At 56.3% G+C, this 26,546-nt stretch overlaps 1 protein-coding gene across 2 annotated transcripts in view; it reads right to left on the reverse strand.

Annotated features, from left to right (window-relative positions):
• Nucleotides 1-26,546, reverse strand: part of ITPK1 (inositol-tetrakisphosphate 1-kinase) — a 168,632-nt gene that overhangs the window by 141,184 nt on the left and 902 nt on the right. The window lies entirely within an intron of this gene.

A 26,546-nucleotide genomic window follows, 5' to 3' on the forward strand; every position in this document is an offset into this window, starting at 1 on the left:
AAATCAAAGGCGCTTCGAAAACACAGGCCAGCCCGGCCTCGGAGGGCCCAGGGCCTGCTGCCAGTGACAGGCACACGCCCCGACCTCCTTCTTTGCTTGGGCTCCCGCCCTCCCGGGCTCTGCAGCTGCAAGCCATGGCAACGGGCCCCAAGCATCTCGAGAAATCCCTCAGACACCCCCACACAAGGTGTCACAGCAGCCCCAACCTAAAGCCAAGAAGTGGAATGCCAAAAAGAGGAGGCCCTGATTCCTCAGAAGGGAGAAGCTTGAGTGCAGGCCAAGGGCAGCCGCCCCACCCTGAGAGACATCCAATCCACTTCCCTGACTAGATGCTTTTCTGCTGGACAGCTCTCCAGGAATGACCCTCATTGCCAGGATAAGAACTCAAGACAGAGAGGAATGAACCCAGTTAGCAGGGGGCAGACAGAAGGGGCTTATTTTATTTTATTTTAATGTTGCCAGGGGTTTTCTTAAACTAAATTCCTCCTGATGACTTGCTTTCGCACAAACTGCCTTTCTGTCCAAAGGATTCTTTTTATTCATTCACTTGTTTCATGCATACTTCCTGAGCACCTACTATGTGCCCCATACAGTTTCACTACTGGGGACACAACAGTAAAGACAGTAGAAAGGATGCCTGTCCCGAAGGAACCTCGAGCAGAAAGGAGAGCGTGAACATGCAAACCACTGAAATAAATATAACAACATGTGACGTGCTCTGAAACGAACATTCAAGGGCCTGAGGCAGGGAAGGTAAGTCAGTGCTGAGATCTAAAGGCCAAGAGGCCAGTGGTGTGATGGGGTGGGATGAGCCTGCCAGGAAGCAGGAACCTCATCATGTGCAAAGGTCCTGAGGTAGGAAAGAGTTTTGAGCAGCTGAAGAACTGAGAAAAGATCACAGTGTGGGGAGGGAGAGGCAGGAGGCATGTCTTGGGACCCTGAAGGGCTGTTCTTATGCCATTTGGTGACCTGGACCAAGAAATTCTCTTTTTGCTTAAACTCATCTGAACTGGGTCTTCTGTCACTCGCACCCACAAGAATCCTGGCTTCCACAACGTCCAAACCATGGCATCATACTCCATCACCTTCTCCACCCACCTGTGCCTCAAGCTTGACGGCAAGCACCACCACCCACCCTGCAGCTCCAGCCCAGCATCACCCCCACCTCCCCTCTCTCTCATCCCCCAACAGTCGCCACAGAAAGCTTTCACTGGGGCCTCTCGGCAGCCAAGGGTTGGGGGTCCCTCTCCCAGGGAGGTGGCCCACCGCATGCTGCAAGGAGAGGCAGGAAGAGAAAAGCAGACAGCCTCTCGGCTGTGGGAAAAAAAGAACCCCCAATAACACTGGCTGCCTGATTGCATATAATTATGAAGGAAAACGCTCTTTCAAATTAGCTTCCCAAATGTGGATATAATTTCAAGTGTCCCTTGCAGTGTGATTACAGCATCGGCCAGACAAATGTTTTATCGTCAGCTCAGATCATTCAGGCCCCTGCAGGCAAAACCTACGGAAGCCAACAAAGGCGCCAGCGCCGAGCCAGCCAGCTCCCGGAGCAGCGTGCGTCCAGCTGCCCGGTGCTTCCAGCGCCAGCCCAGGAAGCCCAGCACAGGACCAGCCCGGCCCCTCCACCTCCAGTGCAGGGCCGCCTCAGGAAGGCAGGAGGCACTTCCCTCTCCTCTTTCTTTCTGCATCTTCAGGGTCTGTGACATTCGGACCCAAGTCCTGAGAGCAGCCCACTAATCATAACCAGGACAGCTTCACTTGCTGTAAGCCTCCTATGGCCAAGCGCGGCACTCTGTGCCTCAGTTTCCCCATCTGTAACTGGGCGGGACGGGGGTAACTTATGACATGAGGAGTGAATGACACCTGGCACACAGTGGGCCGCCAGTCAAAGTCACCACAACCCTTCACCTCCTCCTCCCATTTAACCCTCAGAAGAGCACGGACGGTTCCGAGCATGTGGACCGGAAGCTCAGAAAGCCACAGACTCTGGCCTCCATTTCTCCCCTCTCCCACCAGGGGGTGCCCCCTAATAACTCGGGGACCTCTACTGCAAGAGGTCCCCCCATTTTACACACAAAGGAACCAAGGCCAGGACAGAGGGACTTGGGGTCGTGGTAAAGTCAGGAGGAGGTCAACTGTCACCAGGCACTCGTGGACGAGCCCAGCACTAGCAGATAGGGGGCGCCACTCACCAGCGTCCCCAATCTGCACGAGCACCCAAGAAGAGAAAGGGCTATCACAGCCCCATTCCAAAGATGAGAAAACCGAGGTTTGGGGAAGTTTGGACAGGTTCAGGGTCTCCAACAAGGGCACGGGAGAGCCATGGTGTTCCATCCGGGCCTCCTTTCTGGCAGGCAGAGAACCGGCCACCCTGAGCGCCCACGAGCACACGGCCACCAGGGCTGGTCGGTGTGTGAGAACGGTGAGCGGCGACCAAAGCAGGCCAAACCCATGCCCGGGGAGCAAAAAACCCAGACTGGGAGCCAGACCGGAGCCCTGAAAGTGACTGCCCCTAGGGGACATCTGGCAATGGCTGGAGACACTGCTGATTGTCACAACTGGGGGAGGAATGGCACCCTAAGGGTGGAGGCCAGGGTGCTGCTGAATATCCTACAATGGCCAGGACAGCCCCTAACGAGAGAAGGATCCAGCCCCAAAATGCAAACAGCCCCCAGCTGAGGAGCCCTGAGCTACAGTCCTCTGTGAACAAGCACGGGGATCTGCCTGGACACATGGTCAGTTCAAAAACCCAAAACTTTCAAATAAATAAATATGCATGTGTGCACGCACAGATGCATCTATGGAAACGTGGGTATATGCATACACACGTGCTTGTCTGCATGTGCTAGAATACCCTGGAAGGATCAAAAACAAGGAGCAGTTCTGGGGGGCAGCCGGGGGGTAAGGGGCACAGCTAGGACAAGATCCTTTTCAGCGTAAGTCCTTTCTTGCCTTTGGATTTGAATCAGGTGACCGTACTGTCCATTTCAACACATTTACGTTCTCTCAGAACTAATAAAATAACACTCCCTCCACGTGCAGTCTCCCTCAACCACCCAGCCTCACCGTTTTGAAAGCCTCTGGAGCACAATAACCAAGGTCAGTCACCCCAAAACATCTCGCTGACAACTGTAACTAGACCCTTGATTCAGATGCCCACAGAGGCAGAGAGTCAAACTCCATGCCCCCCCACACACGCCCCTCCACACAATCCCCACCCCACCTCCCCCACAAAGCTGGGCCTCTGGCAGCTCTGACCTAGGCACGGCTGATGGCAGAGCCCATGGGGTGACCCAGCCCAAGCTGGGCATGCTATGGTCCTGGCCCATGCCAACCGGGCCAGCCAAATTTCCATCCCATTACAACCAACCTCCAGCAGAAGGGAGCGTGTGCTCACTGGCCTGGGCCCCGCCAAGCCGCGGCACCAGCAGACTCCAGAGGGGCAGGGAGCCAGGAATCTAGGAGGAGGGCTGGAAGGCACGCTCACGCTGCTTCGGCTAAACTCCTAAGCCCCAGGCACTAAGTCAGCCACTCCTCATGCCAAGGACACCTGCCTCCCAAGACCCACCCCCCTCATGTTAACTACGTCCCCCAAAGGAACATCTCACCAGGGCTTGGCGGACACCCAGCCAGCCTTTCTTTCTTTTTTTTAAGACTTATTTATTTATTTGAGTGAGAGAGCGTGCGCACCCAAGCAGGAGGGGCAGAGAGAATCTCAAGCAGACTCCGCACTGAGCACAGGGCCCAACGTGCGGCCCAATCCCAGGACTCTGAGATCACAACCCGAGCCAAAAGCAAGAGTCAGAAGCCCAACTGACTGAGCCACCCAGGCACCCAGAGGTAGAGTCTTAATGAAGCTGATTCTGTGCTGAGCATGGAGCCCGACGTGGGGCTCGATCCCATGACCCCGAGATCAGGACCTGAGTCGAAACCTAGAGTCGATGCTTAACCGACTGCGCCCCACCCAGGGCCCCCCCAGCTAGCCTTCCTGGCAGTTGCTTTGTTTGGTCCTCACAGCGACCCTCACCCTCCTCAACCAGCCCTGGCCCGTGCAACTCCACACCATCTGCCCCCCCCACCCCAAGAATGACCACTCCTTAAAGCACGACTTTGTTCTCTTCCATGACCCACAGTCACGCACGTATGAACTCAAAGCCCATTTCCTGACTCAGTAGACAGATAAACCACCCAACTCTGTGGGGGTGCCCACGCCACATTACAGAGAAGCTTCACCGAGCATGGGCCTCCCCATTCCAGAGCCCTGAGGACAGAGCTGGGCGCCAGGGGCCGCCCTGCAGAGCCCAGCCCTTGTAGCCCTCTGCAGTGACCCCCTCTGTGGTCCCCACACTACCCTGGGTGGTCGTGATGGGGCCCCTTTCCCAGTGAGGAACCTGAGTGCACTGCACATCCCAAATCCTACCTGACCTCCTCCAGCCCACCGCCTAACCTGCACTTCCATCCCCAAGCCCACTTCCCCACACAGGCAGGCGTGGGCCTCACCCCTCCTTCCTTCTCCCAGGCCCGCACCCAGGGGGGCAGCAGGTTTTCTAAACCAGGGCTTCTTAGATGTGAATGTGCAAATGCACACGCACCCCTGGGGTCCCTGCTGGAATGCTGGTTCTGAGCACTGGGTGGGTGGAGATTCTGCAGTTCTCACAAGCTCTCTCCGCGCCAAGGCCACCCGCCCGGGACCACAGCCTGAGGAGCAAGGTCCTAGCAAGTCCTCACGGCTGGCCAGCAGCCCAGTCCCTCCCCGCCGCCTGGTCAACCACAGCCGGCTCCCGCCTACAGCCCACAGCCCCGGTCTCGTCCTCTCTCATCTGTCCTCCGCGGTGTTCCACATCGGCCTCGGCCCGCGCTGCCCACACGCCTGCTCTGGCCCCCACAGCCTTCGAGACAGGGCCCAGGCACACAGTGATGGCTTCCGGCACCCTGCGCCGCCTGGCCTTGACTCGGGCCTCATCTCCGTGCCAAGCTCCAGACAGACTGAACTTCTCCTGGCTCCTGGTCACTGCTTGCAGCGTCCTGCACCGACCCCAGGAGGGAGGGCCCGGGGGGTCACCCCAGCCCTTCTACCTGAGGGGCCCAGCAGAGGCTGTTCAGCCTCCGGTCTCCTCATCCGTTCTATGCCGGAATGAGCACACCCGAGGACGTGGGGGTCCCCTCCTGCCTCCTCCCGGCCCGGAACGGTCCCGTGGTGGGAGGAAACCGCCGGGGCAGGGGGTCGAGGGAGACACAGGAAGGTAGCTGCTCTGTGGGCCACCTGAGAATGAGAAAGAAAGTCAACAAGAAGCAGGGCTGTGTCTCTGCCAGTCTGCTCTGGAAACTCATCTGTGCCCACAGCTCAGAGGAGGCTCAGAGGGGACATCCCCCTGCCCCCGCACACCACCCCCACGGCTAAGTCAACAGGAGGCTGTCAGCCAGACTCAGCCTCGAGGAGCAGGTTTAAAAGCCACCATTTTATCATCAAGTGCTTGCCTTGTGCTAAGTGCTATTCACGGACCTCCTGTCCCCCGAAAGCAGCCGAGTGACGTGGGGCCTGTCATCATCCCCCACTGAGGCCTACAGACTGCAGTGACCTCCCAGTGGGGCAGCCGGGTTCCAAGCCAGGGGGCCACGTCTGGGCTCCAGGCTCCTAACTACTCGGCGTGGGTGCAGTCCACGCCTGCCCCTCGCAGAGTGGACAAGACCTGCCACGGTCACAGGGACAATCAGCAGATGCTCCTTCCCTGACACCCCATCTTGCTGCTTTCTAGATGCTCTCAGACCAGGCTTCCAGGGGCCCCCTCAGCCCCCATGTGCCTCCCAGCCTGACATGCCCACAGTCCCTGTTTGAGGACCCCCGGCCTCACAGTGTCACAACTTCGCACGCGCCGGCTCACTACCTGAACTTTAAACCCACGCACGTCTGCCCAGGGAGCTCCTCCTGACCCTCAAAGACGCTGGGGGAGGGGGGTTCACCCCCCACGTGAAGCCCTCCTCAGTCTTTCCAGACACACAAAGCTGCCCCCTCCACCATTCCTTGAGCAAAGCTTCAAGGCTTCCCTATGCCCGTGCCGCCCACCCAGCTGAGCTCCCAGGGCGTGGGGGGGTGTGTTCTAGCACCTAGACCCACAGGACCCCCTGAGTAACGCTACCACTACGACGATAATACCACCCGCCCACCGTTTCACAAGGAGCTACAGCGGGCTGTTTCCAGTATTTATAAATAAATACACATGGCAGGCAGCGAACTACAGGGCTTTACACTCATTATTTCAACGGGCACACCAACTGTGAAGGTTAGGTGCGTGTGTATCCTACAGAGGTAGAAACTGAGGCACGGAGAATCTCAGTAACTGGCCCCAAACCACAGAGCTGGATGGTGACAAGAGCAAGGTCCGTCCTTCCATGACCAGCCTGGGCACCCTGGCCAGCAGCTAGAGGGGAGACAACCTGGCTGTCACTGATCTGAGGGCTGAGCACAGCCCCAGGGAGAGGGGGAGCACTGCTTTGCATTTGACATTTAACATCTTCATACAGACAGCCTGTGCACCTGAGCATGTAATTCTGGCCATCTACCCCATCGCTAGTGAACACAGCCCAAAGCTCTTTAAAGGATCATCCATGTTCATTGACGGTTTTGTGCAATCATTTGATGGGAGCCTTTGCCCTCCCCCGTCACGTAAAACTTTACACACCATGGCCTGGAAAAGCCCTGAAGAGTCTGGCCCCTGCCTGCCTCTCTATTGCTCCCTCCCTCACATCTCCAGCTGCGCCCTCCTCCCTGCTGTTCCACAAACACACCAAAGTCCTTGCTCAAAAGCACCCCAGGGCCTTTGCACTTGCTGTTCCCCCCCTACCTGAGAGGCTCTGGCCCAGACTTTCAGATACCTGCTTTCTAACCAGTCAGGCCACAGCCCCAAGTGCCTCCTTTGAAAAGGCCTTCCATGACCACCCTGAGGACAGTCACCCATGCTCTTCACAGCCCTGCTAAAATTACCCCCTTTAACTTACCGGCTGACATGTTTGTCACAGGCCCTCCCCACCCCTTTTCTCCCCAAAGACTAAAGCTGCAAGGACGTGTCCATCCTGGCCACCACAGGTCCCTCACGAGGGCTGGCATGGCATGGAGGGATGTTAACAGATGTCTGTGAACACGCTCTCTACTGGGGGGGACGCAGGAGGTGTCCCGGTGGAAATACACAGAAGCAGACCAACAACAGAAAACTGGGCCTGGAAGTAACTGAGAAGTGCTATACACCCACCAGCTCAGGAGGGAGTGATGCCCAGATTCATGCTAGTTTCCCCACTGAACACCCCAAGGCCTCTCCCAGTTGGAACAGTCTAGGATCTGGGGGCTCCTCTGTTCTTTCTCTTTTTCCAGCTAAAGAAAATGAAGTTCAGCGAGGGGGGTTGCCACAGAGGTAACACCAGGCTACAAACGGGGACCAAAACTCACCACCCCACACACTGCGATCACACCTGCCGGCTCCCCCCACCCTGCTCCGCCCCCATCAGTCACCCACGTGAGCCTCCTCTCCTTAAGTGGACACCAAGTTCCTGGAGGACCAGGCCAGAGAGCATCTAGCTGGAGCTGGGCACAGAGCGGGGTACTCAGAAATGCTTTCTGAACAATGGATGGGCATTCATCCCTTAGGGAGTCCACGCAGGAATGAGCACCCTGGGGTCTCCCGAGGTGGACCTTAGCTTTTCCACCCTCTCCATGCCCAGCACAGCACCCTCTGAGCCCTGGCGGGGACCAAAGAAGGAGGGGTCTGTGGGGTGCCTGGCGGGCGCACAGGGCCAGATCACACACTCTTATGTGCAGAAATGTTCCCAATTCTTGACCCTGCTCCGTGTCGGTGCCCTTCGCAATGACCTTACTGCTCCAATCAAGAGGTCACATTTACTGGGGCGCCTGGGTGGCTCAGTCGTTAAGCATCTGCCTTCGGCTCGGGTCATGATCCCGGGGTTCTGGGATCGAGCCCCACGTCGGGCTCCCTGCTCCATGGGAAGCCTGCTCCTCCCTCTCCCACTCCCCCTGCTTGTGTTCCTGCTCTCCCTGTCTCTCTCTATCAAATAAATAAAATCTTAAAAAAAAAAAGTCTTCTCTGAGATGCTAATAGATCAAACGCACCCCGCCAAGGTAAACAAAGATAAAATGTGTTTTGAATCTCACAGTGGGGGGCGCCTGGGTGGCTCAGTCGTTAAGCGTCTGCCTTCGGCTCAGGTCATGGTCCCAGGGTCCTGGGATCGAGCATCGGGCTCCCTGCTCGGCGGGAAGCCTGCTTCTCCCTCTCCCACTCCCCCTGCTTGTGTTCCCTCTCTCGCTGTGTCTCTCTCTGTGAAATAAATAAATAAAATCTTTAAAAAAAAAAAAAAAGAATCTCACAGTGGCATTGCTCCCCAAACTTACGTGACCACAGAATTCTTTAGTGGATTACCTTGTAAGAAATCCCGTTCTGAAGAAGGCTTGTATATTGTCTTTCCTGAAAATCTATACCACAAGCATCAAACAAGAAAATTTTATCTGAGATCCCTAGAACCTTTACTTCAGAAAATCTGCAGCATTCTTTATATTGTGGCGTGTATCATTATGGGTATTTTCCTAGGAATAGGTTCTACAGCTTTCCTCTGAATCTCAAAGGTATCAGTGACCTCCAAGAAAGGAGAAGCAGCCCTGTCCTCCAGAAACAGGTGATTTAGGTGAAGGACTCTGTATTTCCTTCAATAAATTCCATTTATTACCTTTTTTAAGATGTATTTATTTATTCATTTGAGAGAGAAAGAGAGAGAGAATACAAGCAGAGGCAGAGGGAGAGGGAGAAGCAGACTCCCCACTGAGCAGGGAGCCCGACATGGGGCTCAATCCCAGGACCTGGAGATCATGACCTGAGCCGAAGGCAGACGCTTAACCATCTGAGCCACCCAGGCACCCCTCCATTTATTACTTAAAAAAAAAAAGAGGTGAAGTTCATTTTCACTCCTTGAGTCTGTGCCTGGTTTTGGCCAGGGGGAGTGGGAGAGGGAGAAGCAGGCTTCCCGCCGAGCAGGGAGCCCGATGCGGGGCTCGATCCCAGGACCCTGGGATCATGACCTGAGCCGAAGGCTCTGTGCCTTGTTTTGGCCAACAAATGTGGTAGAAAGATCCGGCCTCCAGAGGCCTGGGATGTGCCCACTACGTCTTGGAACCCTGCCTCCTAGACCAGAACACGGCGAGGCAGTGTGCAGGAGGAAGAACATACGTGGCACGGTCATCGCCACTGCCCTGGGCAACCACGGGCCACTCCCCAGAAGCGGAGACCCTGACCGACCCGCAGCTGACGGCACGGCCATCAGACCCACAAGGGAGCCTAACCTGAACTGCCTGCCCACCCATGGATGAGCCAAACCAATGGGTATTACTCAAAGCCACTACCTTCAGATGGTTTGTGACTCAACGGTAACTGATCCAACTCCCCCTTACACATAATGGATCGGAAAAGGAAGGAAGGCATTTATATTCACAAAGATGCGGGTGCCTGGGTGGCTCAGTCCGTTAAGTGACCGACTCTTGGTTTTGGCTCAGGTTGTGATTTCAGGGTCATGAGATTGAGCCCAGCATCAGGCTACGCACCTAGCACAGAGCCTGCTTGGGATTCTCTCTCCCTCTCCGTCTCCCTCTGCCCCTCCCCACTGCTTGCTCGCGCACTCTCTCTCTCTAAAATAAATAAATCTTTTAAAAAATATATTCACAAAGATATCCAAGGTAGCATTATCTACACCAACAAGGAAAGTGGAAATAATCTAAATATTTGATAACAAGATTACAGCTCACTGTATTACCACACGGATGTCCAACAGAAAGAACTATTCCATCCTGATTAAAAACCATCATGCTCTGTCATACTTTATTTTCAGTTGTGATAACAGCACTAGGTTTATGTTTTAAAGGCTATGCTCCAATATTTACAAGTGAAATCATATGTCTGAAGTTTGCCTCGAAATAATATGGGGGAAATAAAAAGCAAGATTAGCCATCAGTCAATAATGGTTAACACTTAGTACTGATATGGAGGGCGGTGTTCATTTCTTTATTCTTTCTTTTGTATATGTTGGAAATTTTCATAATAAAAGCTCCTAGAAAGTACATTTTAGGAAGATCATTCTTGAAGTCTGTGTAGAAACAAAGAATCTGTTTTCACTACAGTGCTATGTGCAGAATGCAGAAACACAACGCCACGTACACAATGATTCCAAGTCTGTGACTGTTACATACAAAACACAAAGCGGGGGGGCGCCTGGGTGGCTTGGTCGTCAGGCATCTGCCTTCGGCTCAGGTCATGATCCCAGAGTCCTGGGATCGAGCCCCGCATCGGGCTCCCTGCTCGGCGGGAAGCCTGCTTCTCCCTCTCCCACTCCCCCTGCTTGTGTTCCCTCTCTCGCTGTCTCTCTCTCTATCAAATAAATAAATAAAATCCTTATTAAAAAAAAACACAAAGCGGGAAGGACATAGGATGGGGGGTGGAGGGACCATTTGTCTCTTCAAATTTTGTTCTCATAATGTTAAACTGTCTTCACAGAGGACAATAAATTTCAGGGGAAAGGATGACATACATCCTTTCACTTCCTTCAGCTGGGACTCCGCATGAAGGAGACACTGGCTGATGGGAGGCCCTCCCAGAAGCGTGTGGGGCTGGGAAGGTGGGTGGACTCTGCTGGAAACCACAGGAGGCAGCTGAGGAAGCTGTGGAGAGGACCCTCAGCCGCCCTCAAGGGCCCCAGCCCCCCACCCCAGCTGGCCAGAAGGCAGGGAAGAGTGCAAGGTTGGGGACTATCAACCAAGATCTGTCCTTCCAATTTAAGGGATCACACCAGCAGCCCCTTCCTTTGACCAGTTTTGAGATCAGAAACGACACTCAGCTCTCTAAAATTCACCTTGAGACAGAAGAAATTAAAAAAAAAAAAAAAGATGATTTGGGGAAGAGGATAAATTACAGTCGGATCCCCCACTATGTGCTAGAAACCACCACCACCAATTCAGCCATTCTCTCTCTGATCCCCCGATCTGCCCCACAATTGCGTGTCGATGTTCCCATTTTACAGATGAGGAAAGGGAGACCCGTCACCTGCCCAAAGTCAGTCATGCCCCTGGCGCGGGAACTGGGTTCAGAAGCCAGCTAGGGACAGCACACCCGTCACCCCCCTCCCCAAGCAGCACCCACACTGGGGCCACATATAGGAGGGGTAGGAGGTGGAGGGGCCAAACCAGGCTGAGGCCCCTCCCGGCCTCAGATAGACGGCAGCTGGTGTCGTACAACCCCCAGCAAGAGAGATGCTGCGGACGAAATATCTGTGCCCCCGCCCCAAAATTCGTATGGCAGCCCCAACCCTTAATGTGATGGTATCAGGAGGAGACTGGGCTTAGAGGAGCCTAGAAGGGCAGAGCCTCACAATGGGGTGAGTGCCCTTAGATGAGGGCACTCTGCGTCTCTCCCCTCCATGTGCAGAGACAGGGAGAAGGCAGGCGCCGGTAACTAGGAAGAAAGCTCTCCCCAGAACTGGACTGCCAGCCTCCGGAACCATGAGGAATAAACGCCTGGTGTTCAGGCTACCAGGTCTGCAGCATTTGTTACAGCAGCCCGAGCCGCCTAAGATAAGGAAGACGGTAAACTGCAAGCCCTGGGGGCAAGCCCAGAACCCCAAAGAGAGGCTGCTGAGGGGCCCTGCGGCAGAGCAGGTGTGGTGCACCTGGGGACAGACTCAGCTCTGCGCTGCAGCAAATGAAAAACAAAGTTACAGGTAGGAGAAGCCTGAATAATGGGCCATCGCTGGTGTGCAAACGGAAGTGGAGGGCCGGGTGTGTGCACGTGCCTGTGTGCACATGCGTGTCTGCACGTGTGCACGTGTGTGCGTGCACGTGCGCGTACACACTGGCGTGTCAGACCCAGCACACGCCCAGGAGGAGGCCAGAACGTGGCTGCCTCCAGGGATCAGGGTCAAAAGTAAGGAGAATAACTAGGATTTCACTTTTGATCACGTATGCCAGGTTTTAAGGAAAGGCTTTTTTAGTGTTCACAAGTCAGATATGAATCTACCCAAGAGAAATTCTGCCATTTCATGCCGACAAGTCAGCAAACTTCTTGAACTTGGTTTCAAGGGCTCTGTTTTTATCAGCTGATAAACTGAAATGACCCCTCCTCAAGGCCTCCCGTAACAGACCCGGAGAACTTCCCTGCGGTTCTCCGCTGTCCAGCATGACAGCTCAGGTCCAAACGGCAGTCTCCCCAGCTGAAGCGAAAGCAGGGGGTCACAAATTCATTTCCCAGGGCTCTGAGAGAGGGGCCCTCACATAAGGAATCCAATGAAGGGCCCACAACTAAATAGCAGAACCAGGGGCGCCTGGGTGGCTCAGTCGGTTAAGCGGCTGCCTTCGGCTCAGGTCATGATCCCAGGGTCCTGGGATCAAGTCCCGCATCGGGCTCCCTGCTCTGTGGAGAGCCTGCTTCTCCCTCTCCCTCTGCCTGCTTCTCTGCCTACTTGTGTTCTCTCTCTATCTCTCTGTCAAATAAATAAATAAAATCTTTTAAAAAATTTTAAAATAAATAAATAAATAAATAAATAGCAGAACCAGACCTCAGCTCCCTGACCCAGGTTCCAGCCACCCCCGCACAATCCCAAGAAGCTCCTGGGGGGGGCTAGCGAAGATCAGGCCAGCCCTGCTTGCTGTCCATGGCAGGCACAGCAAAGCGGAGTGCCCAGGACCACCCTCCCTCCCACCGCTTTCCCCCAGTACTACCTCTATCTATTCGGCTCGGGAGGCCAAGCCACTAAAAAGAACCACTGGCCTCTGAGAATTCTGGAACAGGGCAACAGCTCTGGGCTGGGCAGCCCCTGGCTTCTCAACAGTCCTCACTTCCTCCCTGGTTCCAGAAAAGAACCATGAGGGACCTCAAGCCCTAACTGGGCCCCATCACCGAGCCTTTCTCCCAGCCTCCAGCCTACCCCTTTTGCCAGGGGCCCTCAGGACTGGGGCCCTGAGGTGTGCAAGCCTGGGTGCCGGCACTCACCATTCACTTCCTCCCCCTTCCAGGTAGAACTCGTACCGGTGGGTCCTCCTACAGCTCCCACCGGGCCTGCTCAGGGGCAGAAGGGCCAGGACATCAGCTCAGTGCCCTGCACCCACGCTCCCCACCGTAGGACGGACTGAGCTCCCCTCCACCTCCACAACCCCAATCAGAGAGTTCACAGCTGCGATATCCTCCAGGCTCCTGGCCTGGGAAGGAAAGACACCTTCTAAACATTTCCTCACGCACAGGACAAGGCCATCAGTAATAGTTTACATAACATGGGACTGTTTCACCCCAAAACGCTGTCCAACGCCAACATTCTACACAGCATAGCAGGGCAGGGAGGACGTCAGCCTTCACCCTGGACTCCCGGCAGCCTTTCCCCAAGGCCCCATCAAGCTCCATCCCTCAAGGCAGAATTACATAAGCCCTTTCTCCAGGACGCCCAGCGACGGACCCCTGGGCCCAGGGCCCTCAGAATCTATCCATGTCCAGCTGGCCGTGGGTTTAGCTGAAGAGAAAGACGGAGCCAGGGGCCCAGCCTTCGGCTCTGACTTGTGGGGGTGCTCTTCACTCCTCTCTCAGGAGCAGTGCCCTGGCCCAGGAGACCGTGTGTGAACCCTCAGGCTGACAGAAAGCAGCCCCCATCCTCACCCCAGCAGGCCCGGGAACCCAGAACCAGGGAGTGCCCTTGCCCACCCCCCCGACTGCCCAACGGCCATCACAGTCTGTTCAGCGAGCAGTCCCCAACTTCCTGTGCAGGGTCCGCCCTGCCCACACCCAGACCGTGTGGTAGGGAAAGGAGCCCTCCCTGGCCCCAACAACGGACTGGCTCAGGCTCACCAATCAGGGCCAATCAGAACTAATCCTCAGTCCCTTGGGACCTGCACCTGAGTTGGAGGGAGGCCCTGGAGCCAACGTACCCAGGTCTGAATCCCAGCTCTGCCACCTGCTAGCTGTGTGACCTTGGCAAGGTGCTCAACCCCTCTGTGCCCCCATCTCCCCTGCCAGGAGACAGGGGCCCTACAAGCCCACAGCCTGTGAGGGCTTGCAGCGCAGATCACATGAGACAGCACGCGAGGAACCGGCACACCGCCTGGCTCGGGATAAAGGTCAGTGTGAGGTCTCACCTGGAGCCACACGGCCTGGGAATGGAGCCAGCACGAGAGAGGCCAGGTCCTGGTCTGATGATGTCATCAGAGCCCCTGAAGCCAGAACTCTGCATGGAGATCCCACTTACAGAGCCCCGTCATTACTGATCCCGGTCGGCACTGAGGTTTCTGGAGGAACCGATAACATCCCTGTGACTTGTAGGAATCAGCCATACAATCGACATTCTGCTCAGATCATTAACTTCATCCTGACACTGTCAACTGTGACTGAGAGAGAGAGAGGACGAGATGACGCAACTGCCAGGGTACCCTCCAGCAACGGGGACAGATTTGCAGGCACAGGTCTCACTCTCAGGGGAGTCCCCCGTCCGCTGCTGGTACAGAGGCACCCACAGAACTGCCTACGTCCCATATGGCTGCCTCTGGGAAGGAGAGGCCTATCCACGCCCCTACCCTTCCCAGGGGAGCTTCTGGAATCCAAAGAGCCGGTCCTTCAGCACTCCCAGCAAGGCTAGAGGAAGGATGGGAAAGACCACAGGGGTGGCTGGCCCAGATGGCCCTGAACTCACCCTCGCACATGGCTCCCTGGAGGCCAAAGGCGGGCTGAGGGAAGGGGAGCATGTGTGGGCTCTGGAGCCGAGGCCCGAGCCCAGCCAGCCACACGGCCGCGTGCACCAACCTGCCAGGCCGGCACTCTGAGCTGTAATGTAAATCCTCATCTGCAAAGACCCCTTGTAGCTCAAAGGTTCTGGAAAATTACTCCTTCAAGATGCTGAACCTTTGTACCTCACCAGAGGACCTTTACTCTGCTGTCCCCTGTAGGTAGACACGACAGGTCTGATTACAGGTGAGGGGAGTGAGGGACAGCCCCCTTTTCCTTCAAAGATGGTCTCTGGCCCAGAGAAAGGAGGGGGAAGTCTGCATGCTGAGCACCTCCCGTGCACAGGCATGAGGCCGACCCTTAACAAGGAGGAAATCGAGGCCCAGAGGGGGGCCGAAACACACCTGGGGCCGCTCATCCAGTAAGAGGCCAAACCAGGGTTCAAATCCCACCACCGACCAAAACACACGTTGTCCCTGGACGTCACCCGGACGCACGGCCAGCCTCCCCAGCTGGGTGGCTATCAACTGAGTCAGCACTAAGTCTCCGGACGCTGGGCAAGCGGGCCTTCCGAACGAAACTGAAAGGGAAAAGGAGAAAAGCTGATAACCCAGGGCTCTGAAGACAAGCCGCGGGAAAACGGCATCAACCAAAGGAAAGCCATCCTCCCATCTTCTGGATCGTTTGCCGAAAGCAACAACGAACACCTGGCTTCAGGCAGACGGCTGTTCAAATCCTACCCCGGGGAGCGACCAGCTAGGAACCCCGGGAAGGCTCCCGGGCCCCTCCTTTGAGCCTCCGTGTCAGTATATGTACTGAGAGCCTTAACAGAGCAGCTGGTACTTCGGGGCTGAGCGGCTCCCCATCACTGAAGATCTCGGGCAGAGGCCGGTGTGCACCTCTGGAGGACCCGACAGCGCCCCCCAAAACCCAGGGGCAGCCGGGCGGAAGCACCCTCCTCCCCGCAGGGGCACTTCCCGGTTTATGGACGGGCCTCCGCGAGGCCCAGCGGCTTCAGCCTGGACCTTCCTCCCCCGCGCAGTGAGGAACCAGGCACCCAAACCTCCCTCAGCACAGCCCCCCAGTTTGGCTGCGCCTCAGTCAAGGTGCAGGCCGAGGGGCCTGGGGGGCAGATTCCTCAGGAAGCACAACTCCTTCCCACCCGGGGCCCCAACGCCCTGCCCACACCTGCTCACAGAGAGGCAGGAACAGGCCCTCTGAGGGAATGGTCAGACCTCCCTTTCTTTTCAAGGACCCCGCAACAAATCTTTAGAAAAAGACTGAAGAATAAAATAAAATCTTTTCAGAAGAAAATATTAAAGAAAATAAACTTTAGTGTCAGCGAGGCCAGGTTCAAATCCAAGCTGCCCCTCTATTAGCTCTACAATGTGGGGCTACATCTTCTTCCTGGGCCTTCATTTGCCCATCTGTAAGATGGGTGAGGTGCAGGGGCGCCTGGGCGGCTCAGTCGTTAAGCATCTGCCTTCGGCTCAGGTCATGATCCCAGGGTCCTGGGATGGAGCCCCACGTTGGGCTCCCTGCTCAGCGAGAAGCCTGCTTCTCCTTCTCCTTCTGCCTCCCTCCCCCCTACTCATGCTCTCTCTGTGTCAAACGAATAAATAAAATCTTAAAAAAAAAAAAAGATGGGTGAGGTGCAAAGGGGAAATTCCATCCGAAGGGAAACCAATGGCGGGGGGGCGGGGGCGCCTGGCTGGCTCAGGCGGTAGAGCGTTAAGACTCTTGATCTCGGGGTTGTGAGTTCAAGCTCCACGTTGGTGTAGAGAGTACTTTAAAAAATAGATAAATAAAATTTTAAAAAATTTTAAATAAAAAATAAGAGACCAGAGAGGAAACCAACAGTCCCACAGCACTGAATATTCCTCACAAAAACACCCAGGATCCTAAAGAGGGCAGGAGCCAGTCCTTCCAGGATGGGCACCTGGGACTCACACACACCACCTCCCACATGCCAACATACTCCTCCTCTCCTCTCCAAGGGTCCCTCACAGCCCTGGGAGGACAGAAGAGAACCCCACAAACCTGTATTCCCCTCTTAGGGGCGCAGCCCAGCAAACGTTCCCTGGGGCTGTCCCTGGGGACAGAGGGGACTCTGCAGGGCTCACGGCTCTATGGGTCCCTACAACCCAAGACTGGCCAGCATGCAGCAAGCACTCAATAAATACATGTCCTGTGGCTGCCTGAAGGAATGAATGGGGTGCTTTTCTAAAAGAAGATGGCTGAGCCCACCCCAGACATTCCGGCGGGGGGGCGGGGGGCGGGGAAGGCAGCCCAGGAACCGGCATGAGCAGCCCACGGTGGGGCCCAGATGTTTCCTCACCTCCACACCCCAGCCCTCCGCTGCCGGATGGAAATAGGGTGGAAGGCAGAAATGAAAGCCAAACCCTCTGCACCCACCTACCCCCACCCCCGGGCCCCCTCCAGAAGCAGTGAGCAGGGAGGAAGGCGGCATGTCCTCGTCACTGACGCTGCAGAACCCCCACACCAGAAGAGGATCAGGAAGGGAGGCAGGGAGGCTACCTGTCGGCCCTAGGCTGGGGGCTCCCACCGGAATATGTCAAAGGCCGCAGGCCCCAGCTTGGACAGGCAGGAGGGCCGGGGCGGTGGCCTCCTGGGGAGAAGGGGGAATCCATCATTCCTGATGCACCTGCCATGTCACTAGCCCGAGGCGGCTGTATCAGGCCCACCTGACAGAGGCGCGGAGGCTCCGGGACACTTGTCCAGTCACCTACAGCTGGTTGGGCAAGTCGCGCTCCAAGTTCACTGCCCTCCCCGCCACCCACCAACCCTCTGGGCCCAGTAACCGTCCACAGAGAACGCTCAGAAAAGAACACCCTGATTCGCTTCTGAAATGGTTATCAAGCCAACCGTCCCCGGATGCTACGTTCAAGATGGAGGCGAAGGCCACCAGGCAGGGTAGACACAGCATGGTTTCAGGAGTCAACTAGCCGCCACGGTGACTCCCAGCTCTGCCACTCGCAGCTGGGTGACCAGGCAGGTCGTGTCGCCTCTCCCCGGGCCTCAGCGTTCCCATCTGGCACACGGAGACACACCTCCCACCTGGGAGGGCAGATTTCCTGACCCATGGTAGGTTCTCGCTCCGCTCTGACGTGAGCCACCGATTTGGGGATGGGGGTGGGGGACCATCACCACAGCCTTCCAGAAGCATGGAGGGCCGCATGGACGAACCCCAAGTCCCGGCTTCATGGCTCAGGCTCCAAGACCTCTGACGCGAAGCCAACAGGTGTGCGGAGGAAATTGCAAAGTGGAGCCTCGCGGGCTAGGCCGCCGCCCCCATTCCCAGCCCTGGCTGACGACCCGTGTGACATCCCCAGGATGTGACATCCCCAAGACTGTCTCCTGTGCAAAAGCGAGTTCCCGTCCAGCCTCAGGACCCACCTGTAAGCCACTGCAAGCCAGTAGCCAGAGGCAAGAAAAGAGGAGAGAGGATTGCCCAACCTGAGCAACCTGAGCTCCCAGGACAGACTGGCCTGGGAACCTTTACATCCGGATGCCCTCCTGGAGAGGCCCCGACCCCCAGGGACCACTTCTCGCCTGTTAAACTCAGCATTAAACATGCCTGACAGTTCTGGGGTGAGGTCCTAGTAACAGACTTCGGGAAAGGACAGTTTGCAAACACTGGCCTGGAGGAAGGTAAAGCTCTGTTAAAAGGAGCAAGCTGGGGTGGCTTCCCTCCCCCACCCCTAGACCCCACCTGGAGGCCTCACCTGAGATTTGGGAAAGGGCAAAGGTCAGCTGGCCTAGGGCCTACCCACCAGGGCTGTAGGATCCCCACCCTCCCGCACCCGCAAGGCTCACAAGGGCTCCTTCCTGAACACAAAGGCTAGACTGGGCCAGACCAGAAGGGAGCATGTAGCCTCCAGTCCCCGGCCCCCAGGGCCCCCAGAGCATGGCTGCAGCCTCAGGTGGGAGACCCAGCCACCCACCTGGCCCCCCATCACACTGCCAGCAAACAAAGATACCAAGGACACTCTACTGCCTTCTTTGACCACCTGTCTAAAGTGGAAACCAGCCAGCCCCTCCCTAAACAGCTGCCCACGGTCCACACGGAACCCAGGGCTACAAAAGAGGCAGGCCAGGGCATGTGGCTTCTCAGCAGCAGACAACGCCCACCCTGTAGCTCGTTCGGCTCCCAGAAGAAACAGCTCTCAGCCTCTTTGGTTAAACGTCACCTCCGCAGAGAGGCCTCCTCTGACCACATGGTGCTCAAGTGGCTGCAGCCACCCTGCCACGGCTCTCCCCTGTTCACAGGCTTCCCGGCACTAACTACACCGTGCAGCATTTAAGTGCGTCTGTGTGCTAACTGAACCCCAGCAAGCATGTGGGTGCCTGAGAACAGGGACCGGCCCACAGCACGGGGCCGGCCGGGTGCCTGCTCAGGATATGCTAAGTGGAAAAAAGAATGAAGGAATGAAGCCCAGGGGCCCCTCCCTGGCCTGGACTTGACCCCCCCCATGTCCCCCCACCCCACGGTTTCCTTCCAGGCCCAGAGCACTCCAGAGCCACCAGCAGCTTTTGGCTGAGCCACAGGGATGTGGCTTCCAAAACCCACCAGTCAGTTCCTCCCTCCACTAAGAGATACTCTTTTGGGCTCCTACTACGCACGCTGTCGGAGGCCCTGGTTTCAGCAGTGACACAACTGCAGGTCTCCACCTCCCACCTCTATAAAACGGCTCTCAAAGACAATGAGCAATGAGCTCAAGTCCAGAGAGAGAGAACACACCTGCTAGGGGCTGAAGATTCTGAGAGAGAGGGAAATCACAGGCACCTCTCAGAAGCTGTGTTTGGGAGGGACCTCCGCCTGACTGTGTGTCCTGAGTCCGCCTCCAGGGGCACTCGATGGCTTAGCAGCGGGCTCTGCCGGGGGGCTGACCCACAGGGTGGGATAGTTTCTGGCCACCCAGGGTGGGCCAGGGACTTCCTCATGGGAGCGATTCTCAAATCCCCACAGGCAGTGACAGATCCACCCTCTGAGCCCTAAAAGCAGGGGAGGGGGAGGGAACAGTCCCGGGAAGCTGTCACAATCCCCAGCCTGGCCCCATGACGGGCCTACAGAAACCAGCCCGTGAGGCCCAGCTGGGGAAGTGCGGGCCACAGGGCAGCCGCTCTCCGAGGGAGGCTTGCAGCGGGCAAGACAAAGCAGCGGGCGAACGGGGAACGGCCTGGCTGCTCCAAGAGGCACCCTGGTGGTACCTCTGGAGGAAGGGGGGGACACATTGGTCTTGGAGCAAGTGAGCCCCCCGCCACATCTCGCTGTGTGACCTTGGAGAAGGCACCCCCCCCCCCCCGTCAGGCCTGGGTCTCCCTGATGGGAGTCCATCCCACATTCTCCCCCAAGCAAGGCCCCACATGCCCAGGCCAGCTTCCTGAGGGCCGGTGGAGGGGGGAAGGCTGGGGGACGCCTGATGCATGCAGGAAGGGGAAGGGGCAGGTGTGCAGGTCCTGAGTGATGACGAATCTTACTTTTTAAAAAGGAGGTACCGGGGCGCCTGGGTGGCTCAGTCGTTAAGCGTCTGCCTTCAGCTCGGGTCATGATCCCAGGGTCCTGGGATCAAGCCCCGCATCGGGCTCCCTGCTCCGCGGGGAGCCTGCTTCTCCCTCTCCCTCTGCCTGCCGCTCTGCCTACTTGTGCTCTCTCTTTAAAAAAAATAAAATAAAAAGGAGGTACCAGAACATTCCTTGAAAAAACTAGCTTACCAGCTGAATTCACAATACGAGTGGGAACAGAAACTCTATTTACTTGCGACTGTTCAGGACTTGCACTCGTGAGGCCCTTCACTTAAGCCTTTGCCGAAAGCCCCAAGCCTGCCAAGCCACACGGGAGACATGGTCAGCGGAGGCAGGACGGCCTGGTGGTTAGGAATGGAGGTGCCAGCCCGGCGCCCAGGGGAGCCCAGCTCTACACCGGATGCAGTCAGCCCCACAACGTGAATCAGTCTCACCGTCCAAAGAGAAATGCAAATCTACAGTCCCATCCCACCCATGCATGTGGCCAAGGTCAAAACCGTCCGCCACGGGGCTGCGCTGGGGAGGGTGCGGGTCACAGGCCCTCCCCTTCGCTGTCGCTTGTGAGCAGCGCCATCCCTTTGCAAGCGGCTTCAGAGCTCCCCAGAAAAAGTAAACCGCCAGTGCCCTTTGACCCAGCACTCCCTCATCCAGCCACGACTCCCAGGCCATGGGGCAGGGCACTCGCTGTCCCGCTGTCTACACCGGGCGGCAGAGGCCAACCAGCGGGGGAGAAATGCGTCTGTCGTGAGGAGAGCGGGACCACTGAGCCAATAAAGAAATGAGGCAAGTGACAGGGATCTGCCTCCCGATAAGGCAGAGATGTGCTATTTCTCTATGACGCGGGGTTCCACGAAATGAGCCACGGCCAGAACACGCGTGTGCCCGTCTGCACAGCACACCCGCAGAGAGAGGCTGCCGGGGGCCGTGGCCCCTGAGGGACGGGAACTCGGGAGCAAGGAAACAGACTGGGGCGCCTGGGTGGCTCAGTCGTTAAGCGTCTGCCTTTGGCTTGGGTCGTGATCCCAGGGTCCTGGGATCGAACCCGCATCGGGCTCCCTGCTCCGTGGGAAGCTTGCCTCTCCCTCTCCCACTCCCCCTGCTTGTGTTCCCTCTCTCGCTGTGTCTCTCTGTCAAATAAATAAATAAAATCTTTATTAAAAAAAAAAAAGAAGGAAACGGACTTTTTAGTGCGTACTTGCAGTCCTCTGCTATTTTTTTAACGTCTGCATGTAGCAAGCATTCACAAAGATAAAGGAAACAATAGAAGTTAATAATAATCATAACACAATTGCTCCTGAAGACTCAGCATTTTCGGGAAACCCAGCACAAACTCCTCTTGAATCTGCAAACTTTAAAAAAGAAACGGAAGGCCCATCGTGTGTTAACAGATGATTTTCTCAACTTCTCATGTGTTAAATAGGCGAGGGCAGCACCCCTGCCTCCCGGGACCCGTACGAAAGAGCAGGACCGTCCCTGCACCTTGGCTGGGTCTGACGTCCCCACAAAGCCCACACCCGGCAGGGTGGCCGGGCAGCACCCATCGTGGAACTCGGGGTCCCTCACAAACGGCCCAGACCGAGAACACCGGATCTACAAATGCCAAAGATCCTGGAGTGGGGAGGCACCCGTGGGCACCCACTCAGGGCCCGCCGGCCACCAGAGCGCCAGCCGGGGCAAGCACCGTGGACAGAGGCGCAGGCGCGCACACGCCCAGCGTCCTGACTCCTTTCGTGCACTCAACCCCGAGCTTGTCAACGGCAAACATCCTCATTTGCCTAGGGGAAACTGAGGCACAGAGGGCCCAGGGTCACATAGGTGGTCTGTTGTGGAGCCAGGCTGGGGACCAACAGACGGCACTGTGCAGATGGACTGCTTCTCCCGCTGGAAGTCCAGCTTTCTCCCTTGGAGGCAGGGAGAAGCGTTTCTTTGCAAGGCTGAGTTAGGGACAGTCTCGGGGACACTGGGGCAAAGGACACACAGTCAGTCCCTCTCCCACCCCTACACCCCCAAAATGGGGCTCACCCAGACATTAAGACAGAGAGCAATACCAACCCACAGACCAGCATCACTTCATCCTGGAAAAGAGGCTCCTTCCTCTCCCTAAGAATCTCCCGTAGGAATTCCCAGCCCAGAATGCTAAGCCATCCCGGCAGAAAGGGACCTTCTAGACGCCCCCTTTTAAAGGAAAGAATGCAGGATGAGGAGAGGGGAGGGCTGATGGCACCCAAGCCCCCCCCGACAGGCTTCCCAGGCCGGGTCACTGTGAACGCCACACTCCCAGCTCCACGTGGGCAGGGGCTCCGCCCTGCTGCCCTGGACTGGCTTGCCTCTCAGGCCAAGCCTCCAGAAGGTGTTCAGTAAACCTGAGGCTCAGGACTCCGGGCCCAGTTCCATCTGAGGGAACTGGTGGGAAAGTCCACGACAAGACTGTGGTCTGAGATTGCTCCATAAACACATTTCCTGCAGGCCTCGTCAGTCCTGCTGGCCTGCAAGGTCCTCTAGGACGAGAACCTCACAGACGTTCTCCTGCTTTTGGAGGCTCTAGGAAGCCCCAGCCTAACCTGGGCAGAGAAGAGACTTAACAAGGAAGCCATGTCCTCCAGTGAAGAGGCCTGGGGACTGGGCCCGAGAAAGCTGATGGGCTGTGAGGGTCTCCCACGCCCCAAGCCTCAGTGTCCCCAGCCCTCTGTCCCTGGACTGCTGGAGGCATGAAGTGAGACGAGGTGCCCGAAAGGACCGCATGACAAAGGCAGCTAACATAACAGTAAAGACGGACAGAGAGCCACCCACATCTTCCACCAAGATGCTTCAGGAAGCCCCGTGACTTTCCACCACCTCCCCCAGCACAGGTTCAGCAGCAGGACAGAAAAGGGTGAAAGGCCGAAGAAATGGAGAAGGAAGACGGAAAACACTAACAGAGGGAACAGAGGGGTGGGGGCCAGCCAGCATTTCCACACAAGACACTGTGGAGAACTTTAAAAATTAAAAATTTAAAACCTCCCCAACATTTCCAGCCCCCAGCTTGCTTTCTTTGCTTCCCCTGGGAAGTCCCTCCTGGGCATCTTGAAAAAGGCACAAGGAGAGGGCGTGAGGGAACTGCGAGGCTGCCCCAGTACTAGCAGAAGGGCAGGGAGGATGGTGGAGAAAAAGAGAACACAACCAGAGCCTCATCCGCATCCCTGTCCCCCCCTCACCGAGGGGGACGACAGGATCAAATGGTGCCACTAAAACAAGCTGAGTCAAAGGCCCATCTGTTGACTAGTCAGAGAAGGCCGTCCTATCAAGATGCCCCAGGGGTGTGAAGGGTGGGACCTCATGCCTACCAGACATATAGCCTGGCAGGCCCACGTGCCAACCCCCTACTGCCGCGAAAAACGTGCAATGCCCTCTGGCAGAACAAGGTATTACACACTTGCTAAGGGCACGACTCAGCTTTGCAAGGAAAAGTGTCTCCGGGGGCGCCTGGGTGGCTCAGCTGGTTGAGCGTCTGCCTTCGGCTCGGGTCATGATCCCAGGGTCCTGGGATCGAGCCCCGCGTAGGGCTCCCTGCTAAGTAGAGAGCCTGCTTCTCCCTCTGCCTCTCCCTCTGCCCCTCCCCGCCACTCGTGCTCATTCTCTCTCGCTCGCTCGCTCGCTCTTGCTCTATCTCAAATTAAGAAAGAAAAACTAAAAAAAAGAAAAATGTCCCCAGGACAACAGGGCAGCAGCTGGACCCCTGTGAAGGTAAGAGGGTGCCCAGGTAGAAAGGGCTTTCTGTGGGGGTCTCCGGGTCACCAGGTTGGGCCCATTCTGTAAGTTCAACAAAAGGAACAGAAGTATGGAACCTGCCCCTCTCATGCCTGTCTCCCCATCTGCACAACAAAGGACCTGGATGACATGATCCCCAACATCCCTTCCTGTTCTAGGATTTTTACAAGGCCTGACATTCAACTAAACAACTCATCTGGTCCATTCAGGCCATCCTTTCTAGCGCTGACACTGCCCTAAACATTCAGAGCAGAGCTTCGTATCATTTTCAAACATTTCTGGACTTTCTCATCAGAGAAAGTCATGGGCAATCAATCATCCAACAAAACAGGAGCGTTACATCCCCAGATTGTGAACGTCGAAAACAAGACAATGTCACCTCTTGGGCCACTAAAAATCACACCAGCATTCGTACCAAACACAAGAACAGCAAAGGGCCCTGGCCATCCTGTCAAGGGAGCTTTCTGCACCCAGTCTAGAAATGAGGCCACCAGGGGGCGCTGCCCTGAAAGTAATAAGAGAAGAAAAACTCTTTCTTGGTGTTTTCTTTTCCTTAAGCTTAAGCAACAAAATATCTAGAGCTTCTCTAATGAAAACACAAGTGGGGCTTCCTGAGGTTCTAGAATGGCCCAGATGCTTTCTGTCTTCTCTTTGAGGCCAATGTTCTGGCCAGAAGTAGGTATCCAGACTGAGGGCAACAACCTTTTCCGAGAAATTAACCCTCCATGCCTGATTTCCCCCAGAATGGCTGACTTCAGGGCTTGCCATGAACGCCCCTCCAGCCCCGCTTAAAGGCAGGGGGAGTCCATGTGGAGGGAGAGGCAATCTGCAAGTCCAGCAGCGGGACCCAGCCCTGAGTCTGGGCTGGAACTGTTTTGCAAGAGGCTCCTAATTAACGAGCAAAACATACCAGCCAGATGACAAGCCTCATGCTTTAGCTGCAGACACGGGATGACACAAATACAGACAGACCTTAGTAGAGAAGGGTGCAAGGTATTAACTGGGATTTCCCAGGACTCAGATGACTGCAGGAGGAGCTCGGGGACCTCACACCAGCATGGGACTTCAAAGATATGTCAGAGGGGCTTCTCCACATGTCTCCTGTGTCTAGGGCACTTTTTCCGTAAGTGTGTGTGTGTATCTGCAGTGCCACGTTCAAGCATCCTTTTTTAAGGTTCTGAAGTCCTCGGACCCATTTTCAAAGTTCTAGCTGTGAGTTCCTCCTGATTTCCCGATCTCCTTCTGAATTCCCAGGCTGCTTGGCATGCCCTACCGACCATGAAAAAAAAGCCTGCTTTCTCCTGAGGAAGCCAGCCTGAGAAATGGCAGCCACACTCCATCCCCAGGCCAAAGGATGCAGAGCCAGGAGCTGTTTCATATAAGGTGTGCCCCTCTGGCTGCAGAAAGAACAGCCCCTGGAGGGTCTGCCCAGGGCAAAGGAGCAACAGGCCCTCGGGATAGGCACGACGGGCACGGAGATGCCACAGGACGGCAGGTGACCAGCTCAGACCCACCACTTGCTCCGCACCAGGAGATAAGGAAACCCAGCTGTTCAATTCTGCAACATGTCTGGGGACCCAACAGGGACAAAAGTGCAAGTAGAACACATTTTCAAGAATCAAATCTACCAAGAGGAGACACTGCAAAACAAAAGGATTCCACCTAGACTTTGCAAAAGGCTTGGGGAGCCAGATTCTCTCAGGCTTTCCGTAAGAACAGGATTCACCTAACAGCTTCCCAGAGGTAAAGCCACAGTTGTACAGCAAGGTGAGGTATACCTGACCCAAGACTGGATGCTTCCGTAACAGACTAGGAATGTGATCTTATTAAAACACCATGAATCTCCTCCATTGAGCACCAGCATGGGGGGGGGGGGGAGGTACTGGGAGTGGGGGCGTCAGAAGAAAGCCATTCTACACCACATATATTTATCCCACCTCCTCTGCACCAGCCACTCCCTAGCGGTGGGACCCCAGGCGGGGGGGAGGGGGGACCCCACCTCTCTGCAGATCGCTCCCCCTTCTCAGACACGTGGCCCAGAATCACCACCCGGGTCAATTCTCGAGGCTGGTGCGAGGCTCTAATGAGACAGCAAATCACCGCATACATGCCAAGTATTGCTACTCGCCGCACACAGGCTTAACCCGGTGACATGCGATGACAGCTTCAAGGGCTGCACACGCGGGGCACACAGTAGGTGGTCCGCAAACATACAAACAGCGGCGCCCTTCTCCACGAAGGGAACGAAGGCAGAAAAACACTCCAGTCCAAAAGTAACCTCCAGCCAGAGGCAGACAGCGTGGACTCCCCGACTTCCCAGGTCCCTCTGCCACCTTTAGCAGCGCCCCCAACGCGCTCCGGGCAGCTGGGGGCTTCCCCACCGGGGGTCACAGTGCACCTGAGAGCCCCAGTCCATGCCACACCGCCCATCCCGGCCGCCGCTCCCCTCGAACACAGCCGGCGGCCACCACAACCACCTGGCCGCTCGAGCTCAAGGTCCCCGCG

The sequence above is a fragment of the Halichoerus grypus genome, chromosome 8 (genome assembly GCF_964656455.1).
Source record: "Halichoerus grypus chromosome 8, mHalGry1.hap1.1, whole genome shotgun sequence".
NCBI lineage: Eukaryota > Metazoa > Chordata > Mammalia > Carnivora > Phocidae > Halichoerus > Halichoerus grypus.